Source organism: Urocitellus parryii, chromosome 5 (genome assembly GCF_045843805.1).
Source record: "Urocitellus parryii isolate mUroPar1 chromosome 5, mUroPar1.hap1, whole genome shotgun sequence".
Lineage (NCBI taxonomy): Eukaryota > Metazoa > Chordata > Mammalia > Rodentia > Sciuridae > Urocitellus > Urocitellus parryii.
The window spans coordinates 128,356,870-128,372,138 of NC_135535.1; the positions used below are offsets into that span (position 1 = coordinate 128,356,870).

General features: G+C 35.5%; 1 long non-coding RNA gene across 1 annotated transcript; it reads left to right on the top strand.

Annotated features, from left to right (window-relative positions):
• Positions 1 to 1,016: 1,016 nt before the first annotated feature.
• Positions 1,017 to 14,270, top strand: LOC144255132 (uncharacterized). The gene is made up of 4 exons (XR_013343654.1): positions 1,017 to 1,102; positions 2,988 to 3,086; positions 7,562 to 7,632; positions 14,198 to 14,270. It is a non-coding gene; the product is annotated as an uncharacterized LOC144255132 (long non-coding RNA).
• Positions 14,271 to 15,269: the final 999 nt, after the last annotated feature.

Sequence of the window (15,269 nt, forward strand, 5' to 3'; positions counted from 1 at the left end):
TGGACAGTCTATGTAAATGGTTTCTGTTTTCCTGAGATTGTTGGAATTTTTTTATTTTTATCTCTGGAGGGGAATCTTATAGTCTCCCACCTACCATTGTGTGACAGTAGCTTACATTTTTAGGAATTCTCTTAATATTCCAATAACCAATGTGTTCTCTATCTCACCTGGTCTCTGACTCTATATGGTTGCACTGCAAAGTTTTTGCTCAGTAACCTGTGTCATCATGGATTTCTAAGCCAGTCAATTAGGTTAAATCTCAGGTCAGCTTCTGTAGTGCCATAAACTTCTAGACTGACATTTTTTCTTAGTATATATCTTTCAAGTTTCTTTTTTGAAAGAAAAGAGTTGCAGAGTCTACACAAACCTGTGTGCTATTTTTAAATGTATGTCACGAAATGTTTTCTTACTATTTTGTCATCTTATTCAACTCCTTTTTCTATCAAATGAGTACCAAAAATATGTAGTTTTCTAGGTATTTGTTTACCCAATTAAGCAGCTGCTACAATGTTCCATTTATATACAACATGATATTTTCAAAGTCTTTTATCATTCCAACTATATTTATTTTATCCCACTAAAACAATGCCTGCCATTTGAGTGTCCTAAATGTTAAACATTGTATTATAACAAGTTTGTAGATGAGAATTTGTGTAAAGGGTTTGTTCAAGAATATCTCTCTTCTTATTGGTGGGGAATGCATAAGTAGAGTTCCATGTAGTAAAGTTATTTCTTTCCTAAAATATACACATTAGTTAGGACCTTGTCTCTGCATATGTCTCCCTCTTTCCTTCCATGCTGTGTTAACAGAGACAAAAGCCATGAGAAGACAAATTATTCTTGTTCTAGAGAGCATATATGAAGTTCTCTTTGGAAAGGTATTAGTTTGCAATAAATTCTTGTCTGCTTTTTAAGTACCCTTGGTTTCAGTAATGGGAATTTAGATCTCTTCTTAATAAGCAAGAAGGAAATCTTTCTGCAACTCATTATCAATGTTAATTTTACCAGAGTGTTTCTGAGCCTCTTCCTCTGAGCTGTGTTGGCAAGTTTACTGCAGCTGAAGATCAAAGAGGTGAACAGAAAATAAATAAACATAAAGAAGGTAAGAGTTACATGTCCTATACAATTTTCAGGTTGAATGTTTACTTAAAGCATGTACACTGGTATATTCTAACACATGAAGGAAGGCAACTAATAAGTAGTAAGGAAAAAGAAATGAAAGATATATGAGTGGCATATTGGATAAAGGCTCAGCAAGACATTTCATTAGGAGTATCACTAGAAGAGCTGAATTATTGATTCCATCTTCAAACACCTTCAGATAGGAAAGTTAAAAAATAAAGAAAAGGATGTGAGCATTGGGAACAAAGAATAAGAAAGGGAGAAATGACAGAGTGCATAAAAGAAAAGAAGGTGGTGCATACATTGGTGGGAGTGAAATTCATGTAATACTTTAGGAAGATGATGGAGAGGCTATTCCAAGTGTGGGGAGAATTTGTGTGCTTCCAGTTTCAAAACTTGTCTGAGAAGTGGAAATTCCCCACACTGCCTGTATTCCTCACTATTGGGAAGGCAGCAAGGATTAAAGTAGCTGATCATGCAGAGCTGTTTTTTTTTCCTTAAGTGAATATGAATCTTTGAACATAGCAAGCCATACATGTGTGTAATTTGATGTTATTTTAAAATGTTGGTACTCCTAGGAGAGAGCCACATAGTCTAGCACATGACAATTAGGAAAAGAAAAATTGTACGATTTTTCTGGAGACATCAGGAAAACCACAGCAGGAAAATGTCCATCAAATAGTCTGTGACTTCTCATACAGCTTCAATTTGGGGTCATGACAGGGAGGGTGGGTGCCAAATAGATCAACTATGGGAATTGGAAGCTGATACAGTTCATCAGAGCTTCTGTTGCCTCCTCTGTCTGAGCAGAGGAGGTCTGGAATTCTACATTCCCAAAGGCTTCTACATGTGTTTTAATTTTTGGTATCCTGACCACATTCTATTTAGCCAAGGTATAGACTTCCTTTTAGAAAAATCTGGATGAAGATCTGTTGGATACAAGTTCAAGGAATAACAAGATCCAGGGATGGTTATATTTTCTTGTTATAACCAAACATGCTTTCTGACAAATATGGAGGACCCAAAAGTTGAAGTGACAGAAAGTATAATTCTTTAATACAATTGCTAAATATGGAGGAAAGAGACAAAGTGGAACTAGTTTGTACAGAGAATGTAACATGGTAAGGATGACAACCACCAATCAAGAGGATACTTTGAAAATGCTGAAATGAAGGGAAATGAGGAAGGAAGGAAGGAAGGAAGGAAGGAAGGAAGGAAGGAAGGAAGGAAGGAAAGAAGGAAGGAAAGAAGGAAGGAAGGAAGGAATTAGCTTGGTAATTTAAGAAATGATAAGGAAACTTGTGAAAATGCATTTTGGAAAGCAAATGAAACATTTCATTGGAAGCAAAGATTAGATTATTCCTGTTCCAGAGATTATGGGAAGCCGGAGGGTACATTGGCATGGGAAGACACCTAAGTTATGCATTCTTCCTCTTCCATAATATGCAGGGAGGGGATATATGTTGTATTGTTACAGGAACATTGGCTGGACTTTGAAAGATAGGGACTATTTCCCCATGACTCATATTTTCCCTCTGATGTTGGTGCTGGCAATGGGTCCCATGGCCTTGGTCATACAAGCAACACATTCTGTCACTGAGCTACATGCTCAACCCTAGATAGATAAGTAGTCATTTCATTAAAATTTTTCAGACTAACAAGTTATACCACAGCAGAGTAATGTTGGGAACCAAACACATTCTAGAGTTCAGTCTTTGAATACCCAATTTGTTACTTTGAGAATCAACTACATGGATTTTGAAAAGTAAAGGATATTCATATCTAATCATTCATATATATCTGTTTATCTCTCCTTTCTTATTCCAAACTCAAATAATTTGAGTTTCTTCTACCTCATTTTTTAGATGATCTTGGTACATCTTCTCATAGGAATAGATTGAGAACAGCGAACATAACTCGGCCAGATGATGCAAGAAATGTAGGCACACTGGTGTCCAATGCAGGTATGGAAAAAGATAACTTTTTAAAATAAACTGTTATTCTAAAGATATGTATCTCAGTTTAACAGTTCACAAAGCTTTCTTTGATGAGAATTGTGTATTCCACTGGCTTTTATCACAACTTTTCACATACTAAATCACAGGAGAACTTGAGGGATAGGCTCCATCATTGTAATAAACAGGTGCAAATAATTCTGGTGTGTCACTGTTAGGAGACACAATGTTACAGTCCTCCTGCAGCGATCCTCTTAGGGCCAAGATTTTATCCTGTGGTCAGACTTTCTCTGCATCAATCAGCATATTGCCATTGGAAAATGAACACTGTCCTACTTGATTTCTGGTTATGGAAATCATAATCTAGTTTTGGCATTCTGACTGCATGTTTTGTGAAACCTACATTCTTGGTTGTGTTTTTGTGTCACATTTGGTTTTTTTAATTAATTTAATTTTTTACACAAATGGAGCACAACTTTTCATTGCTATGGTTGTACATGATGTAGAGTCACATCATACATGGAATCATACCTTTACATGGAGTAATACTGTCTGTTTCATTCCACCATCTTCTCCCCAACACACACCTTCTCCCCTCTCCTTCCTGCCTCTGCTCAACCTAAAGTTCCTCCATTCTTCCCTTTCCTCCCCCTGCTCCCATTATGGAGGAACAACCACTTATCAGAGAGTACATTTACCTTTTGGTTTTGTGGGGTAGGCTTACTTCAGACAGTATGATATTCTCCAACTCCATTCATTTACCTGTAAATGCCATAATTTCATTCTTTAAGGCTGATCTTTAATATTCCATTGTGTATATAAACCAGTTTCTTTCCATCATCTATTGAAGGGCATCTATGTGGGTTCCACAGTTTAGCCATTGTAAATTGAGCTGCTATATATATTGAGATGGCTACATAACTATGGAATGCTGATTTGAAGTCTTTTGGGTGTATGCCGAGGAATGGGATAGCTGGGTCAAATGGTGGTTCCATTCCAAGTTTTCTAAGGAATCTTCATATTGCTTTCCAAAGTGCTTCCACTATTTTCCAATCCCACCAGCAATGAATGGTATACGTTTTTTCCCAAATCCTTGCCAGCACTTATTGTTGCTTAAATTCTTGATAATTGCCATTATTACTAGAGTGAGAAGAAAACTTAGTTTAGATTTGCATTTCTTTAATTGCTAGAGATGTTGAACAGTTTTTCATACATTTGTTGAACAATTGTATATCTTCGTCTGTGAAGTCTCTGCTCATTTCCTTAGCCCATTTATTGATTGGGTTGCTTGCTTTTAGGTAGGTGTTAAGTGTTGGTGTTAAGTTTTTGTGTTCTTTATATATCCTGATGATTACTTCTCTATTTGATGTGAATGTACTAAAAATTTGTTCCTTAAATAGGTTCTTTCTTCACCTCATTGATATTTTCTTTTGCTGAGAAGCAGCATTTTAGTTTGAATACTTTCCATTTATTGATTCTTGATTTTATTTCTTGCACTTTAGGAATCAGATCCTAAGCTGACATGATGAAGATTTGAGCCTGCTTTTTCTTCTATTAGGTGCAGAGTCTGGTCTAATTCCTAGTTCCTTGATCCACTTTGAGCTGAGTTTTGTGCAGGGTGAAAGATAGAGGTTTAATTTCATTTTGCTGCATATGGATTTCTAGTTTTCCTAGTACCACTTTTCTACAATGCATGCTATTGGTGCCTTTGTCTAGTAAGAGATAACTCTATTTATGTAGATTTGTGACTGTGTCCTCTATTCTGTTCCATTGATCTACATATCTATTTTGGTGCCAATACCATGTTGTTTTTATTACTATAGCTCTGTAGTATAGTTTAAGTTCTGGTACAGTGATGCCACCTTCTTCACTCTTCTTCCTAAGGTTTGCTTTGGCTATTCTGTGCCTCTTATTTATCCAAATGAATTTCATGGTTGCTTTTTCTATTTCTATGAGGAATATCATTGGTTTAAATTGGAATTGCATTAAATCTATAAAGCGCGTTTGGTAGTTTGGTCATTTTGATAATATTAATCCTGCTTATCCAAGACTTTCGATTTTTATTTCTTTTCTTTTTCCATGTTTGGTGGGAATATTTGAGAAAACTTGGAAAATGCCAATGTTTAGTATCCGTGTTTGAAAAAAAAAAAAGATATATACAATTACAAAAAAATGATCTTAATCTTGAATGTTCCTACACTTATCCTTACACCACTTGAATTCCCAGAAATTTTTAGGGATTCAGAATTTGATGTTTTTAGACTGTAATATGTTAGAAAAATTCTTACTGAATTGCTGGACATTGGTGCACATTACAATCTCTTATTCTTGGGGTAAAACAAAAGTTGTCCCTGATTCCATGAGTTAGAGACAAGTTTTTAAAACTGAGAGAACAACTCTCCTTAAAAACCAGTTTTAGTACTAACTTGACACCAAGTTTATGCAGATAATATCATTGAACATTAGTTCAACTTTATGTATCTGTTAAGTCAGTGCCCTTATTCCCTGACTTGATTGGGTTTGTACTTTGAAATCACACCTATTTCATGTGTTTCTCTTTCCTGTACATTATCATCTTGTACTGTTTTTTATAGAAGGAAAGCAATTATTTCCAGGGTATTTCCTAAGAGCTATAAATTTACAGGTACTTACTTGTACCATTGAATTTAGTGTTCTTACTTCCTTTTGTTCTTTTTAATGAAAGGGGTTTGAAATCAGGGCCTTTTGCATGCTAAGAAGATTCCCTACAACGGAGCCTCACCCCTATCCTTGTCTTATTCATTGTTGAGCTTGATAGATCCAAGAATCAGGAAATTATTAACAAAACACCTAAATGAGTGTCCTGGACCTAGGAACATATAAAAGTGAAAACCAACCAAGTAAACACAAGCAACTTACACAGTCCCTGTAATTCACCTCACAAATCATTTGATACTTTTGTAGAGAATTAAGCAGATTCTCATTTACTAGGGAATCACATTTATACCTATATTCATTGAATAAAAACTTATTTTATACTATTGTTTATATTGAATATTTTTGGTGGGAATTTCTTCATTTCAGGCAGGCATCTTCTTAATGTTGCATATTCCCTTGTACTTGTTCATCTCCTTTCATTTATCCAGATGTGCCTGACATTCACTATACACATAGCATTTAGAAAAATCTAGCTCCCATGAAATTATGTTCATGAACCACTAAAGGACATGAATGGGCAAGTATTTCAATGTTACCTCTAGTGCTTTCATAATATGACTTTTGCCCAACTCTCTATCATTAGTCCTTTCCTGTCTTCCCTTCCCTCTGGCCTTACTCCTCACTAATTCCTATATTTTGGGGCAAGCACACACCCCATTTAATACTCATCCTTCTCTCTTGCTACTTCCTGTCTTGCTTGTACCCTTTCCTGCACTCTGGCTGGGCTACCCTCACCTCTTAAGTCTCAGCTCAGGAATACCTCCAGAAAAACCATCCCTGGCACCTTTTATTCATACTAGCACTACCAGGAGCTCAATCAACACTTAGAGGGTCCAATGAATAGACAGTTTACACCAGATGACCTAAAAGATTGTCCCTTCCAGTTAAGCAGCAAAAGAGATTTACTTGTAAAGAAATCGTTGATGTCTCTAGTGGTGAAATAATAGTAGGGAAGTTGATGAATTGGTAAAGTAGGCTCAAGGAAAGAAGCCCTCATTAATGTCATCATAAGGAATGATAGCCATAATCAAGTAGGATTTCACAGAGCAAACTGAGTCTCAGGGACAGAAAAGGAATACCACCTCAGATATGATTAACAGGGAGTTAACTGATAAAGATGTGAGAAGTTATCAGTAATTTTTGAAGCCATTAATGGTGAAAAGTAGATGATTCATATTCTCTATCAAGAGGTATAGAAGAGTGTATGGCTTGAATTTTATTTTTATGGCACTTTCAAATTTAATTTCTGGGGATTTTTTTCATTTGAGTAGATGAATTTGTGGATTAACATTTGAGATGTTTGTATGCATTAAAGCTGGTGACATGTAGTGTCCCACCAGGTGTTTTGATTAATTTCAGGATGAATAGAAGTATTTCCTAAAGAAATAATCCTAGGTGGTGCTGTGGAGCACACTACATTTATAGTGACTTGGGAGGCTGATGCAGACTGCTGGTAGGTTTCAGGCCAGTAGGGTGCTGGAGACAGACCCTGTCATGAAATAAACTAAAAAGACCTGTGGAATGACCTCCGTGGTAGAGCAGGTGCCAACCAAGACCCTGGGTTGAATCTCTAGCAATACACACACACACACACAATCACAGACATAAAATCAAATGAGATTTAAGATAATAAAATAAGAATAAAGGAAGTACATATTTAACTAAAGATTATGGTCCATTAAAATTACTAATTGATAAAATAAAAAGATATTACTATTGTTTTATTAGACTATTGCTCTTTCTGTGCCCTCTATATTGTTTAATAACTGTTTACTTTTCTTCAGCAGCACTACATGTGGAAGTAGAATCAGAGAACCACCAGAGAAGGCTTAACGGCCCAGAAAAGAAACAGCCACATGTGTGTAATTATATATGGTTTCATACTGGTTACTATGCTTTAGTAATGTAGAGTAGTTCAAATGCAATTGCCTTTCAGAATTGATTTATATATCTATACATCATAGATTAATTTTTAATTTAAAACATTGTAAATGGTTATGTATCTTAAAATGTGTTTATTTTCCATAGTAAAATGGCAAAACATTTATCCTTTGAAGTGAGGCCACTTTAAGATTATTGAATGTGCTCCCATTTGTATAATATCTGTAAATGATAAAGGAAAAATTTGGGCTTATGAATAAACAATTGAAATTAGGAACAAATGTCAAGTTGATGGCAGCTTAATTATACTCATTGTGAAAGAGAGTGGTCATTCCCAGTCACTCAAAACTTTTAGTTTAATATAACCAGTGACTAATTGCCATAGTTCAAGAGCTTATTCTGCTTGACTTTGGAGCATATGGAAAGGCAGATAAAAGGATTATAATAAAAACGCTAATGAAAATGAAGGTCATCATGCCTACCAGAATTGAATCTTTGTTATTAGAGTACAAACACCCATTTGCATTCAGTGTAGCAATTGATACATCTCATTAAACACTTTTATCCATCATCTTAAGAGGACAATAGAAAATGAATCTACAGATTCAGTTGTTTGGTAGTAATGAAGATTTGGAAGTGTCTTATCAATGCATTGTTCACTCATGTTGCCTTTTTTTTCTATGCTGAGGTTTGTGCTTATGTACAGATAGATTCCTCTTCCACTGTTATAGATAGGTCTTTTACTGAACCACTTTTTCCATGGGGTAGTCACAGGTTACATCCTGGTCACAGGTTACATCTCAGTGTAAAATCCCCAATTTAGTTTCCATACTCATTGATGTCTTTCTCACAGGAGATAACAACCATCAGTCAGTTTGACAACCTAACATGCAAAACATATATATGCTTAAAACAATTCTTTATTGAAAACAACCTTTTTAAACTACCATCTACAATGAAATGAAGTAAGAATAACAATCTAAAAGTAACTGGCTAAAGAATTTATCATTAGTAATAGTGCAACCATCATTAGCCAGAAATTAGAAGAAGAAAAAAAGCATGGGAGGGCAGGGACAGATAAGAACACATGAGGAACCCATCCAAACTCATTCTATGAAGCTAGTTTAGTATCATTCTGATTCCAAAACTGAACAAAGACACATCAAAGAAAGAAAACTTGGGACCAATATTCTTGGTGAACATAGACACTGAAATTCTTAATAAATACTGGCAAATCACATAAAAAAGTACTTTAAAAAGACAGTGCACAATGATCCAGAGGATTTTATGCAAGGCATGCAAGGCTTTTTTAACATTGGAAGTCAGTAAATGTATTTATCACATAAGTAGACTCACATGAGTATCACAATAAATGCAAAGAAAGTACTCAATAAAGCACAGCATTCACTCAGTTTTAAAATACTAGAAAAGTTAGGTAAATGAGGAGCATCCCTCAGAATTGTATGAGTTATATATATGACAAAACCAAGGCCAATGTCATTTTAAATGAAGACAGCATTCCCTCTAAAAACTGGAACAAGACAGGGCTGCCCTTTCACTGTTTCTATTCAACATATTTCTAGAAAAACTGGCTAGAGTGATTAGGAAAAAGAAAGAAAGGAAAGGGATACAAAATTAAAGGGATACAAAAGAAGAGCTAGAAGTATTTATGATTGCCTATGACATGACATGATCCTGTATTTAGAAGACCCAAAATCACCACTAGAAAATTTCTAGAGTTCAAAAATGAATTCAGCAAAGTAGCAGGTTACAAAATTAACAACCAGAAATCAAATACATTCCTATATTTCAATGATAAATCAGCTGATAGAGAAATTAAGGAAAATATCTCATTCATATAAGCCTCAAAAAATACATGGGAATCAATCTAACAAAGGAGATGAAAGACCTCCATAATAAAAACTAGAGAACACTAAAGAAAGAAATTGAAGAAGACCTTAGAAGACGGAAAGATCTCACATGTCCTTGAATAGGCACAATTAATATTATCAAAATGGACATACTACCAAAAGCATAGTACAAATGTAGTGCAATTCCTATTAAAATACAATATCACTATTTATAGAAATAGAAGAAGCAGTCATGAAATTTGTTAGGAGAAATAAGAGGCCCAGAATAGCTAAAGCAAACCTGAACAAGAAAAGTGAATCAGGAAGCATCATAACACAGACATTAAATTATATTACAGAGCTACAGTAACAAAAAGAGCATGATATTGGCATCAAAACAGGCATGATGATCAAAGGAATAGAATAGAAGGCACAGAGATAAACACACAAATACAGTAATTTCACACTCGACAAAGGCGCCAAAAATATACACTGAAAAAAAAAAAAACTGCTTCAACCAATGGCGCTGGGAAAACTGAAAATGAACAAGTAGAAAAATAAAATGAAACTCTTATCTCTCACACTGCACAAAAGTCAATTCAAGATGTATCAGAAACCTAGGAATTAGACCAGACACTCTTCATAATCTAGAAGAAAAAGTCTGCTTAGGAACGGATTCCTCAACAAGATTCCTAAAGCACAAGAATTAAAAACAAGAATCAATAAAGGGAATGCTATCAAACTAAAAACTTCTTCACAGCAAAGGAAACAATCAAGAATGTGATGAGAGCCTGAAGAATGGGAGAAAACTTTGTCGACCACACCTCAGACACGGCATTAATTTCCCGGATGTATGAAGAATTAAAAAATCTCAACACCAAAAGAACAAATAACACCATCAATAAGTGGGCAAAAGAACTAAACAGATATTATCAAAAGAAGAAATATAAAGGTCAAAAAATATATGAAAAAATGTTCAACATCTCTAGAAATTACAGAAATGCAAAATAAAACTATGCTGAGATTATATCTCCAATCAGAATGGCAACTGTCATGACTATAAGTAACAATGAATGTTGGCAAGTATGTGGGTAAAAGGGAGCATTTGGACATTGTTGGCTACACTTCAAAATAGTGCAACCACTCTGGAACACAGTACAGAGATTCCTCATGAAGTAGCAATTGAGCCACCATTTGACCCAGTTATCTCACTTCTTGTTATATATCCAAAAGACTTAATGTCAGCCTACTACAGTGATGCAACCACATCATTGCTTGTACCAGTACAATGCACAATAGCTAAGCTATGGAACCAACCTAGATGCTAATCAATTGATGAATGGATAAAGAAGTTGTGAGATATATCAATATATATGTATTTATATAACATATATATATTATATATGTGACTTTATGATATTTGCTGGTAAAGGGATAGATCTGGAGACTGTCGTGTTAAGTGAAATAAGCCAATGCCCAAATACCAAAGGTTGAATGCTCTCTCTGATATGTGAAAAGCAAGAATAGAAGTTCAATGGATTGGAAATGGGGAATGAAGGGAAGGAAGGTGGGTAGAAATAGGAAAGACAGTGGAATTAGTCTGACATAGTTTTCCTATGTACATATGAATACACTACAATGAATCTCACTATCATGTACATCCACAAGACTGGGATCCTAATTAGAATAAGATATTTCATGCTTATATCAGTATATCAAAATAGATTCTACTGTAATGTATAACTAAAAAGAGCAAATAAAAATTTCAAAAAAAAAAACTGAGGAGAAAAGGAAATAAAGAAGAGAAAGGATAGGAGTACATGTGAAAATGAGTACAAAGCTACAAATACCAAAGAGATAATGCAAATATTACCTAAACTTAGAAATGTGACACATAATGTGTAAAAACTGTATCAAAATGTTACAGAAAGCAAGATCAAAAACCATAAAAGTTTAACATTGCTCCTTACTGATGTAATTAAGATACAAACACATTCTTCTGAGTCTTGTAATTTTATAATCCACCATTGGAAGGAGATTTCATGGGAGTGATTGCATGTCAATATGTTCCTTTCTATCACCGGACTGAATAGGTTAACCCTGGTAGTAAATCAGTGTAGGCTGAGCTCCTCTCTTCCTTTCCCTATAGGGCTTACTAAGGAAAAGTTGCCAGTCACAATAGTAATTTCACCTTCCTTTTTAAAAATTGCTATTTTTTATGTACGTATTTATACCTCAGTTGGAGGCATTGCTCTTGTAGGAGCTGGGTGCTCAAACGTTTTGCCTAAGGAGGCTGTGGACCATTCAGTACTACAGACCATTAGTCTTCCAGATTCTGCCTCACTGTTCCTGGACCCTTCTCCCTCAGGATCCAATATACAGTTACTTTTATCCCTGCCATGAAGTTCAAACCACATATTAGAAATGGGCATTGATTTCCTTGACCTCCAATCTACAGACTGGCCATCAAATGGATTGTATTTCCTACCAACCAGAGTTTTCAACATTTCTGTACAACATTCTCTTTTCTTGGCTCAAACTAATTTTCAGAGTGGGAGCCCACCAACCCAGTTAAGAGAGATGACCACTGTGTGTTGGAAGATTTTTCCCCTGCACAAAGTGTCAGCCATGAACCTTTTCCCATTGTGACTACCCCTGAAAGGTCTCTCTGAATCTGTAGGGAGGTGACTAGACCCCCTTTCTTGGTGGAGGTGGCCACACTTCTCCTAATGTCTCAGAATATGGTGGAGTGTCCACATCTGGTAGATCTGGTCTCTAGTGGGGATTGCACTCACCAACATTTTTGGAGAGCTTGTTTGGACATTCTAGCAGGGGAGCAAGCTATCTATGTTGGAAGAATGGTTTTCCTACAAATGTTTAAGGTTGCTCTTAGATCAAATTGGCACCCTTAGGAAGGACACAGAATGAGCACTTAGGAAGAAAATATGACACAGCCTAGCAAGACAGATCAGGTGAATCAACACTAGGGATCCATGAGGTGGCAGATTTTGCACACAGAAGACTCTCACATCCAAGCCCAGGGTTTGTAGTAGATACAAACTTGATACTCACAGAGCTTGAACAGCATTTAAGTGAAAGTGCCCTGGGTTTTTGTCCCTTATGAAAACCACTTGACTGCTTCTCCAGCTGCCCAGAGTTCTCAACAGATCTGTGTCTCAATTTCTCTATGGGGCATGATCTGACATGATCTTGAGGTAGGTCTCTGCTCATCCAGTGAATTAGTGTATTAGTTTAATCTTGGAACTATAATTATTAATAATTAGAGGGGTTTCTGATCTACTATTCAGAAGGTGTAGACAAAGGAGCCCTGGTGAGGATGTTTCCCTGTCCAAGCATTAGAATCTGTCAGGAAGAACCTGAAGAGCCCCAAATTTCTAGTGCCAGCTTGTGCAGAATCCAAGTCAGCCTTTGCCTTGACTGTTCATTTGGCCTATAGTAGATTAAATTTTGTTGAGATTGATGGGTTTCTCACATTTAGAGGAGTTTCCCCTTTCTAACATCACTCTGTCCTATGCACTCCTAGGCTGTTTACTTTTTATGAGTTCTGTTATTATTCTAAAGTTGTGACCCAGTGCTTACCCACAGATGCCCATCCATGTCCTTGTGCATTTACACAAGTGTTGATTAAATTCCACTGAGATAGCTTTCAGGAGGTACTGAATGTTTCTACACTGCCTGTTTTCTACATGAGTATATATTTTTAATATTATTTCTTAATAAATGTTTTTGTAGTTGTAGATGGACAACATAACTTTATGTTATTTGTTTATTTTTATGTGGTGCTGAGGATCAAACCCAGTGCCTCACCTGTGGTAGGTAAATGCTTCACCATTGCGCTACATACAGCTCCAGCCCTGATGTTCTTTCTTAAATGAAAAAAAATGTACCCACTGTACCTAAAAGATAAGTACTGTTATCTAAGTAAACAAAAATTCTTCTCAGTAGTTTATCCATCTCTTTGATTACTTTCTGTTTTTTTAAAAAATAAAATAAAATGTTTTTTTTTTTTTAATTCTTGATGAACCTTTATTTATTTTTCTGTGGTGCTGACAATGGAACCCAGCGCCTCACACATGCTAGGCAAGCACTCCACCACTAAGCCATGACCCCAGGCCTCAACTACTTTCATTGCAATAAAAAATTTTGCAAAAAATATTTAAATTTTCCTAAGCCTTTTTTAACCTAAGTGAAGCAGCTGTGACATATTCTAATTTTAGTCCCACATGACATCCTCCAAAGTCTTGTCAGTTATCTTATTTTAGCACTAAAATAGTCTGTCATTGTAGTATTTTAAATGTTGAATGTTTATATAAAAAGTGTATCTATAAAATTATGGTAAACTATGTAGTTTTTAAAAGTTATTGGTGGGGAATGTAAAGTAGCTAGGCATACTGAAGTTGGTTCTTTGTTGAAACATGACACTGGTTTCTACTTTCTCTAAATATGTTTTCTGTGTTTCCTTCCATGCTCAGTGTTCAGAGACAGTAGCCATATGAAGACAAAAGTTAGGCTTCATCTTGAGTGCTTATATGAAGTTCCTTTCTTGAAAAGATTTGGTTTTCAATAAATGTTTTTAATTTTCGTTGATTTCCAAAATGGTAATTTAGATGTCTTCTTAGTATGTGAATAGGAAATCTTTATGCAACTCACTATTGACATTCATTCCACCAGAAAATTTGTGAGAGTCCTTCACTGAGCTCTGTTGGACATCTTTCTGGGCCTTCAGATCAAAGACAAAAGCGTGCAGTAAGTGGTTATATAAAAGGTAAGAACTATGCAGTATAACAATTTAGTTCCAAGTTCTTTGAACTAAATGTTTGCTTAAGACATGAGCACTGGCATGTTTTAATAACTGACAAAAGTGACTATTAAATAGTAAGGAAGAAGAGAAGTGAAATGATACTAAGTGGTATAACTTATTACTTTTCAACTACAGGTTAAGTTGGGAATGTCACTAAAGGAAATTAATTATTAGTTCCTTTTCCAGACATGCTAATCCCAGAGGAAAGTTGGTAAATAATAAAAAGAAAGAAGAGGAAATGGAGACTAAGAAAGGCAGAAGATAGAGGGAATAAATGAAGGAAAAATGAGCAGTCTGATACAATTGAATTCATTACTACTTTAGAAAGAGCATGAGCAGCATATTAAATGTGGGAAGAATTTGTGAGCTTCTAGAACCAAAACTTGTCCAAGAAGTAGAACAAAATTTTCCCATTCCTCCCATCTCCCTCACTGTTGGAAAAGCATTAGGGATTGAAATACCTGAACACACAAAGCTGTTTAATTTACCACATATAACAGCTTTTTGCATCTATAGTTAGGTGTCATTTTAAAGTGTTGCTATTTCCTAGGACAGGATCATATAGTCCAGTACTAGATAATGGAGAAGAAATTGTAAGATTATTTATGGAAAGACAAGAAAATCACAACCTGATAAAATGTTCATTAGACAGTTTGTGACTTCTTATACAGTTTCAACTTGGGGGGTGTGATAGGGAGGAACATGAGGCTAGATTTCATACACACAAAAAAAAGAGAGAAGTTAGAGGAAGTGAAGGCAGATTCAGTACAGACCAGAGATTCTCAATCTTTAATGAATCATCTCTGTGTGTGTGTGGGGGGGCATGTTAAAATTGCACATTGTGAATAATTAGGATGGTGGTTCTACATTTTGAATACATTGTAAGGTGATTGCAGTAGTTCTGGTTTCCAGATCTCATTCTAATTAGCCCCAGTGTACCTT